We start from the raw sequence: 11286 nt of genomic DNA, 5'->3' as shown, positions 1-11286 counted from the left end.
GATCCGTGTTATAGAATCCAGTCCTACATACATGTAACCGATCTGGGTTGTAGAATCCAGTCCTACATACATGTAACCGATCCGTGTTATAGAATCCAGTCCTACATACATGTAACCAATCCGTGTTATAGAATCCAGTCCTACATACATGTAACCGATCCGTGTTATAGAATCCAGTCCTACATACATGTAACCGATCCATGTTATAGAATCCAGTCCTACATACATGTAACCGATCTGTGTTATAGAATCCAGTCCTACATACATGTAACCGATCCGTGTTATAGAATCCAGTCCTACATACATGTAACCGATCTGGGTTATAGAATCCAGTCCTACATACATGTAACCGATCCGTGTTATAGAATCCAGTCCTACATACATGTAATCAATCTTTGTTATAGAATCCAGTCCTACATACATGTAACCGATCCATGTTATAGAATCCAGTCCTACATACATGTAACCCATCCGTGTTATAGAATCCAGTCCTACATACATGTAATCAATCTGTGTTATAGAATCCAGTCCTACATACATGTAACCGATCCGTGTTATAGAATCCAGTCTTACATATATGTAACCGATCTGGGTTATAGAATCCAGTCCTACATACATGTAACCGATACATGTTATAGAATCCAGTCCTACATACATGTAATCAATCTGTGTTATAGAATCCAGTCCTACATACATGTAATCAATCTGTGGTATAGAATCCAGTCCTACATACATGTAACCGATCCATGTCATAGACTCCAGTCCCACATACATGTTATCAAATTGTTATAGAATCCAGTCCTACATACATGTAACCGTTCCGTGTTATAAAATCCAGTCCTACATACATGTAACCGATCCGTGTTATAGAATCCAGTCCTACATACATGTAATCAATCTGTGTTATAGAATCCAGTCCTACATACATGTAACCGATCTGGGTTATAGAATCCAGTCCTACATACATGTAGCCGATCCATGTCATAGACTCCAGTCCTATATACATGTAACAGATCCATGTTATTCCTCTACATATATTCTATAATAGACTCAAGTCCTACATACATGTAACAGATCGGTGTAATTCCTCTACATATATTCTACAATAGACTCCAGTCCTACATACATGTAACAGATCAGTGTAATTCCTATACATATAGTCTACAATAGACTGCAGTCCTGCATACATGTAACAGATCCGTGTTATTCCTCTACATATATTCTATCATAGACTCCAGTCCTACATACATGTAACAGATCTGTGTTATTCCTCTACATATATTCCAAAATAGACTGCAGTCCTACATATCACTGATCCGTGTTATTCCTCTACATACATGTAAACGATCCGTTTTATAGAATCCAGTCCTACATACATGTAACCGATCCGTGTTATAGAATCCAGTCCTACATACATGTAATCAATCTGTGTTATAGAACCCAGTCCTACATACATGTAACCGATCCATGTTATAGAATCCAGTCCTACATACATGTAACCGATCTGTGTTATAGAATCCAGTCCTACATACATGTAACCGATCTGGGTTATAGAATCCAGTCCTACATACATGTAACCGATCCGTGTTATAGAATCCAGTCCTACATACATGTAACCGATCTGGGTTGTAGAATCCAGTCCTACATACATGTAACCGATCCGTGTTATAGAATCCAGTCCTACATACATGTAACCAATCCGTGTTATAGAATCCAGTCCTACATACATGTAACCGATCCGTGTTATAGAATCCAGTCCTACATACATGTAACCGATCCATGTTATAGAATCCAGTCCTACATACATGTAACCGATCTGTGTTATAGAATCCAGTCCTACATACATGTAACCGATCCGTGTTATAGAATCCAGTCCTACATACATGTAACCGATCTGGGTTATAGAATCCAGTCCTACATACATGTAACCGATCCGTGTTATAGAATCCAGTCCTACATACATGTAATCAATCTTTGTTATAGAATCCAGTCCTACATACATGTAACCGATCCATGTTATAGAATCCAGTCCTACATACATGTAACCCATCCGTGTTATAGAATCCAGTCCTACATACATGTAATCAATCTGTGTTATAGAATCCAGTCCTACATACATGTAACCGATCCGTGTTATAGAATCCAGTCTTACATATATGTAACCGATCTGGGTTATAGAATCCAGTCCTACATACATGTAACCGATACATGTTATAGAATCCAGTCCTACATACATGTAATCAATCTGTGTTATAGAATCCAGTCCTACATACATGTAATCAATCTGTGGTATAGAATCCAGTCCTACATACATGTAACCGATCCATGTCATAGACTCCAGTCCCACATACATGTTATCAAATTGTTATAGAATCCAGTCCTACATACATGTAACCGTTCCGTGTTATAAAATCCAGTCCTACATACATGTAACCGATCCGTGTTATAGAATCCAGTCCTACATACATGTAATCAATCTGTGTTATAGAATCCAGTCCTACATACATGTAACCGATCTGGGTTATAGAATCCAGTCCTACATACATGTAGCCGATCCATGTCATAGACTCCAGTCCTATATACATGTAACAGATCCATGTTATTCCTCTACATATATTCTATAATAGACTCAAGTCCTACATACATGTAACAGATCGGTGTAATTCCTCTACATATATTCTACAATAGACTCCAGTCCTACATACATGTAACAGATCAGTGTAATTCCTATACATATAGTCTACAATAGACTGCAGTCCTGCATACATGTAACAGATCCGTGTTATTCCTCTACATATATTCTATCATAGACTCCAGTCCTACATACATGTAACAGATCTGTGTTATTCCTCTACATATATTCCAAAATAGACTGCAGTCCTACATATCACTGATCCGTGTTATTCCTCTACATACATGTAAACAATCTGTGTTATAGAATCCAGTCCTACCTACATGTAACAGATCCGTGTTATAGAATCCAGTCCTACATACATGTAACCGATCCGTGTTATGGAATCCAGTCCTACATACATGTTACCGATCCGTGTTATAGAATCCAGTCCTACATATATGTAACCGATCCGTGTTATAGAATACAGTCCTACATACATGTAACCGATCCGTGTTATAGAATACAGTCCTAAATACATGTAATCAATCTGTGTTATAGACTCCAGTCCTACATACATGTAACCGATCCATGTTATAGAATCCAGTCCTACATACATGTAATCAATCTGTGTTATAGAATCCAGTCCTACATACATGTAACTGATCCATGTTATAGAATCAAGTCCTACATACATGTAGCCGATCCATATTATAGAATCCAGTCCTACATGCAAGTAACCGATCCATGTTATAGAATCCAGTCCTACATACATGTAACCAATCCGTGTTATAGAATCCAGTCCTACATACATGTAACCGATCTGGGTAATAGAATCCAGTCCTACATACATGTAACCGATCCGTGTTATAGAATCCAGTCCTACATACATGTAATCAATTTGTGTAATAGAATCCAGTCCTACATACATGTAACCGATCTGGGTTATACAATCCAGTCCTACATATATGTAACCGATCCATGTCATAGACTCCAGTCCTACATACATGTAACAGATCGGTGTTATTCCTCTTCAAATATTCTATAATAGACTCCAGTCCTACATACATGTAACAGATCTGTGTTATTCCTCTACATATATTCTATCATAGACTCCAGTCCTACATACATGTAACAGATCTGTGTTATTCCTCTACATATATTCCACAATAGACTCCAGTCCTACATACATGTAACAAATCCGTGTTATTCCTCTACATATAGTCTATGATATACTCCAGTCCCACATACATGTAACAAATCCGTGTTATTCCTCTACATATATTCTATGATATACTCCAGTCCTACATACATGTAACAGATCCGTGTTATTCCTCTACATATATTCTATGATATACTCCAGTCCTACATACATGTAACAGATCAGTGTTATTCCTCTTCAAATATTCTATAATAGACTCCAGTCCTACATACATGTAACTGATCTGTGTTATTCCTCTACATATATTCTATCATAGACTCCAGTCCTACATACATGTAACAGATCTGTGTTATTCCTCTACATATATTCCACAATAGACTCCAGTCCTACATACATGTAGCAGATCAGTGTAATTCCTCTACATATATTCTATCATAGACTCCAGTCCCACATACATGTAACAGATCTGTGTTATTCCTCTACATATATTCTATCATAGACTCCAGTCCCACATACATGTAACAGATCTGTGTTATTCCTCTACATATATTCTATCATAGACTCCAGTCCTACATACATGTAACAGATCTGTGTTATTCCTCTACATATATTCTATAATAGACTCCAGTCCCACATACATGTAACAGATCTGTGTTATTCCTCTACATATATTCTATAATAGACTCCAGTCCTACATACATGTAACAGATCCGTGTTATTCCTCTACATATATTCTATAATAGACTCCAGTCCTACATACATGTAACAGATCTGTGTTATTCCTCTACATATATTCTATCATAGACTCCAGTCCTACATACATGTAACCGATCCATGTCATAGACTCCAGTCCCACATACATGTAACAGATCCGTGTTATTCCTCTACATATATTCTATAATAGACTCCAGTCCTACATACATGTAACAGATCCGTGTTATTCCTCTACATATATTCTATAATAGACTCCAGTCCCACATACATGTAACAGATCCGTGTTATTCCTCTACATATATTCTATAATAGACTCCAGTCCCACATACATGTAACAGATCTGTGTTATTCCTCTACATATATTCTATCATAGACTCCAGTCCTACATACATGTAACAAATCCGTGTTATTCCTCTACAAATATTCTATGATAGATTCCAGTTCTACATACATGTAACAGATCCATGTTATTCCTCTACATATATTCTATGATAGACTCCAGTCTTACATACATGTAACAGATCCGTATTATTCCTCTACATATATTCTATCATAGACTCCAGTTCTACATACATGTAACAGATCCATGTTATTCCTCTACATATATTCTATGATAGACCTCAGTCTTACATACATGTAACAGATCCGTGTTATTCCTCTACATATATTCTATCATAGACTCCAGTCCTATATACATGTAACAGATCTGTGTTATTCCTCTACATATATTCTATAATAGACTCCAGTCCTACATACATGTAACAGATCCGTGTTATTCCTCTACATATATTCTATCATAGACTCCAGTCCTACATACATGTAACATATCCGTGTTATTCCTCTACATATATTCTATAATAGACTCCAGTCCTACATACATGTAACATATCCGTGTTATTCATCTACATATATTCTATCATAGACTCCAGTCCTACATACATGTAACATATCCATGTTATTCCTCTACATATATTCTATCATAGACTCCAGTCCTACATACATGTAACAGAACCGTGTTATTCCTCTACATATATTCTATCATAGACTCCAGTCCTACATACATGTAACATATCTGTGTTATTCCTCTACATATATTCTATAATAGACTCCAGTCCTACATACATGTAACATATCCGTGTTATTCATCTACATATATTCTATCATAGACTCCAGTCCTACATACATGTAACATATCCATGTTATTCCTCTACATATATTCTATCATAGACTCCAGTCCTACATGCATGTAACATATCCGTGTTATTCCTCTACATATATTCTATAATAGACTCCAGTCCTACATACATGTAACAAATCCGTGTTATTCCTCTACATATATTCCACAATAGACCCCAGTCCTACATACATGTAACAGATCCGTGTTATTCCTCTACATATATTCTATAACAGACTCCAGTCCTACATACATGTAACAGATCTGTGTTATTCCTTTACATATATTCTATAATAGACTCCAGTCCTACATACATGTAACAGATCCGTGTTATTCCTCTACATATATTCTATAATAGACTCCAGTCCTACATACATGTAACAGATCTGTGTTATTCCTCTACATATATTCTATAATAGACTCCAGTCCCACATACATGTAACAGATCCGTGTTATTCCTCTACATATATTCTATCATAGACTCCAGTCCTACATACATGTAACAGATCTGTGTTATTCCTCTACATATATTCTATCATAGACTCCAGTCCTACATACATGTAACAGATCCATGTTATTCCTCTATATATATTCTATCATAGACTCCAGTCCTACATACATGTAACAGATCCGTGTTATTCCTCTATATATATTCTATAATAGACTCCAGTCCTACATACATGTAACAAATCTGTGTTATTCCTCTACATATATTCTATGATAGACTCCAGTCCTATATACATGTAACAGATCCGTGTTATTCCTCTACATATATTCTATCATAGACTCCAGTCCTATATACATGTAACAGATCCGTGTTATTCCTCTACATATATTCTATAATAGACTCCAGTCCTACATACATGTAACAGATCCGTGTTATTCCTCTACATATATTCTATCATAGACTCCAGTCCTATATACATGTAACAGATCCGTGTTATTCCTCTACATATATTCTATCATAGACTCCAGTCCTACATACATGTAACAGATCCGTGTTATTCCTCTACATATATTCTATCATAGACTCCAGTCCTATATACATGTAACAGATCCGTGTTATTCCTCTACATATATTCTATCATAGACTCCAGTCCTACATACATGTAACATATCCGTGTTATTCCTCTACATATATTCTATCATAGACTCCAGTCCTACATACATGTAACAGATCCGTGTTATTCCTCTACATATATTCTATAATAGACTCCAGTCCTACATACATGTAACAGATCCGTGTTATTCCTCTACATATATTCTATCATAGACTCCAGTCCTATATACATGTAACAGATCCGTGTTATTCCTCTACATATATTCTATAATAGACTCCAGTCCTATATACATGTAACATATCCGTGTTATTCCTCTACATATATTCTATAATAGACTCCAGTCCTACATACATGTAACAGATCCGTGTTATTCCTCTACATATATTCTATAATAGACTCCAGTCCTATATACATGTAACAGATCCGTGTTATTCCTCTACATATATTCTATCATAGACTCCAGTCCTACATACATGTAACATATCCATGTTATTCCTCTACATATATTCTATCATAGACTCCAGTCCTACATACATGTAACAGATCCGTGTTATTCCTCTACATATATTCTATAATAGACTCCAGTCCTACATACATGTAACAGATCCGTGTTATTCCTCTACATATATTCTATCATAGACTCCAGTCCTATATACATGTAACAGATCCGTGTTATTCCTCTACATATATTCTATAATAGACTCCAGTCCTACATACATGTAACAGATCATATAAGAAGATGTGGGTGCACATTTTATGATGTCCCTGTGGATTTGTGGCGTCTTTTACAGGATTATCAGTCATGGTGAATACTGCTAGATTGGATCCAAGGGTGAAGATTACAACCCCAAAGAAGTTATCCAGCCACACGAAAACAGAGCTCAATTCTTTACAAAAACAGCATTACATTATGGTATTACAACCTGGCTCCATTCGCTTTCATGGAACTGAGCTGCAATACCACATGCAACCTGAGGACAGGTGTGGCTCTGTTTTTGGATGGAATCAGCTCTGTAATTCTAATTCTGGATAACCTCTTTATTTGGGGAGCAAAGTCTTTGGAGAGCCAACACCTCCACCGTAACAAGTTTATTCACCTAACATGGCAATACAATGTTTCAACTTGACTACTGTGTTGTCCTCCAGTTACAGCTGCACAGTCCTCTCTATCCCCTCCCTGCACTCATCTCTATGATCATAGAGAGAACTGTGTGGTCATACATTACAGCTGCACAGTCCTCTCTATCCCCTCCCTGCACTCATCTCTATGATCATAGATAGAACTGTGCGGTTATACAGTTACATCTGCAAAGTTCTCTCTATCCCCTCCCTGCACTCATCTCCATGATCATAGAGACAACTGTGTGGTCATACATTACAGCTGCACAGTCCTCTCTATCCCCTCCCTGCACTCATCTCTATGATCATAGGGAGAATAGTGTGGTCATACAGTTACATCTGCAAAGTCCTCTCTATCCCCTCCATGCACTCATCTCCATGATCATAGAGACAACTGTGTGGTCATACATTACAGCTGCACAGTCCTCTCTATCCCCTCCCTGCACTCATCTCTATGACAATATAGAGAACTGTGTGGTCATACATTACAGCTGCACAGTCCTCTCTATCCCCTCCCTGCACTCATCTCTATGACAATATAGAGAACTGTGTGGTCATACAATTACAGCTGCACAGTCCTCTCTATCCCCTCCCTGCACTCATCTCTATGATCATAGCGAGAACTGTGTGGTCATACAGTTACAGCTGCACAGTCCTCTCTATCCCCTCCCTGCACTCATCTCTATAATCATAGAGAGAACTGTGTGGTCAAACAGTTATAGCTGCACAGTCCTTTCTATCCCCTCCCTGCCCTCATCTCTATGATCATAGAGACAACTGTGTGGTCATACAGTTACAGCTGCACAGTACTCTCTATCCCCTCCCTGCACTCTTCTCTATAATCACAGAGAGAACTGTGTGGTCATACAGTTACAGCTGCACAGTCCTCTCTATCCCCTCCCTGCACTCTTCTCTATAATCACAGAGAGAACTGTGTGGTCATACAGTTACAGCTGCACAGTCCTCTCTATCCCCTCCCTGCCCTCGTCTCTATGATCATAGAGACAACTGTGTGGTCATACAGTTACAGCTGCACTGTTCTCTCTATCCCCTCCCTGCACTCATCTCTATGATCATAGGGAGAATAGTGTGGTCATACAGTTACAGCTGCACAGTCCTCTCTATCCCCTCCCTTCACTTATCTCTATGATCATAGAGAGAGCTGTGTGGTCATACAGTTACAGCTGCACAGTCCTCTCTATCCCCTCCCTGCACTCATCTCTATGATCATAGAGAGAACTGTGTGGTCATACATTTATGGATGCACAGTCCTCTCTATCTCCTCCCTGCACTCATCTCTATGATCATAGAGAGAACTGTGTGGTTATACAGTTACAGCTGCGCAGTCCTCTCTATCCCCTCCCTGCACTCATCTCTATGATTATAGAGAGAACTGTGTGGTCATACAGTTACAGCTGCACAGTCCTCTCTACATCCTCCCTGCACTCATCTCTATGATCATAGAGAGAACTGTGTGGTCATACAGTTACAGCTGCACAGTCCTCTCTATTCCCTCCCTGCATTCATCTATATGATCATAGAGAGAACTGTGTGGTCATACAGTTACAGCTGCACAGTCCTCTCTATCCCCTCCCTGCACTCATCTCTATGATCATAGAGAGAACTGTGTGGTCATACAGTTACAGCTGCACAGTCCTCTCTATCCCCTCCCTGCACTCATCTCCATGATCATAGAGAGAACAGTGTGGTCATACACTTACAGCTGCACAGTCCTCTCTATCCCCTCCCTGCACTCATCTCTATGATCATAGAGAGAACTGTGTGGTCATACAGTTACATCTGCACAGTCCTCTCTATCCCCTCCCGGCACTCATCTCTATGATCATAGAGAGTACTGGGTGGTCATACAGTTATAACTGCATAGTCCACTCTACTACTGGACCCCGAGTATGAAAGATTAACCCTTCCATGGCTTTAGATCCGAGGGAATTAACCATTTCTCTAGGCTAGACCACCAGCAACGCTAATATTAACCTCTTCACTGCTGTAGAGCTACCTTTTTCTATTGAAATAAGAGGTCAGGTCTAGTGTCTAGAACAGTAAAGAGATTGACTATAGATACAACATGGAAGGGTGGTGGGAAAAGGGAGAAACCCCTGAATACTTTTACTGTACCCCTTATATCTACCCCCCTGACTACATCCTCTCTATCCCTATATATATATATATATATATATATATATATATATATACACCCCTGACTGCTACCTCTGTACCCCTATATCTACACCCCTGACTGTTACCTCTGTACACCTATATCTACACCCCTGACTGTTACCTCTGTACCCCTATATCTACACCCCTGACTGTCACCTCTGTACCCCTATATCTACACCCCTGACTGTCACCTCTGTACCCCTATATCTACACCCCTGACTGTTACCTCTGTACCCCTATATCTACACCCCTGACTATTACCTCTGTACCCCTATATCTACACCCCTGACTGTTACCTCTGTACCCCTATATCTACACCCCTGACTGTTACCTCTGTACTCCTATATCTACACCCCTGACTGATACCTCTGTACTCCTATATCTACACCCCTGACTGATACCTCTGTACTCCTATATCTACACCCCTGACTGTTACCTCTGTACCCCTATATCTACACCCCTGACTGTTACCTCTGTACTCCTATATCTACACCCCTGACTGTTACCTCTGTACCCCTATATCTACACCCCTGACTGTCACCTCTGTACCTCTATATCTACACCCCTGACTGTTACCTCTGTACCCCTATATCTACACCCCTGACTGTTACCTCTGTACCCCTATATCTACACCCCTGACTGCTATCTCTGTACCCCTATATCTACACCCCTGACTGTTACCTCTGTACCCCTATATCTACACCCCTGACTGCTACCTCTGTACCCCTATATCTACATCCCCGACTGTTACCTCTGTACCCCTATATCTACATCCACGACTGTTATCTCTGTACCCCTATATCTACCTCCATGACTGTTACCTCTGTACCCCTATATCTACCTCCATGACTGTTACCTCTGTACCCCTATATCTACCCCCCTGACTGTTACCTCTGTACCCCTATATCTACCCCCCTGATTGATACCCCTGTACCCCTATATCTACACTCCTGACTGTTACCTCTGTACCCCTATATCTACACCCCGACTGTCACCTCTGTACCCCTATATCTACCCCCCTGACTGTTACCTCTGTACCCCTATATACCTTCCCCCCTGACTGATACCCCTGTACCCCTATATCTACATCCCTGACTGTTACCTCTGTACCCCTATATCTACATCCCTGACTGTTACCTCTGTACCCCTATATCTACACCCCTGACTATTACCTCTGTACCCCTATATCTACACCCCTGACTGCTACCTCTGTACCCCGATATCTACCCCCCTGACTGTTACCTCTGTACCCCTATATCTACACCCC

This window comes from Hyla sarda, chromosome 7 (assembly GCF_029499605.1).
Source record: "Hyla sarda isolate aHylSar1 chromosome 7, aHylSar1.hap1, whole genome shotgun sequence".
Lineage (NCBI taxonomy): Eukaryota > Metazoa > Chordata > Amphibia > Anura > Hylidae > Hyla > Hyla sarda.
The sequence above is the reverse complement of the archived record's forward strand: the minus strand, read 5'-3'. Positions refer to the sequence as shown.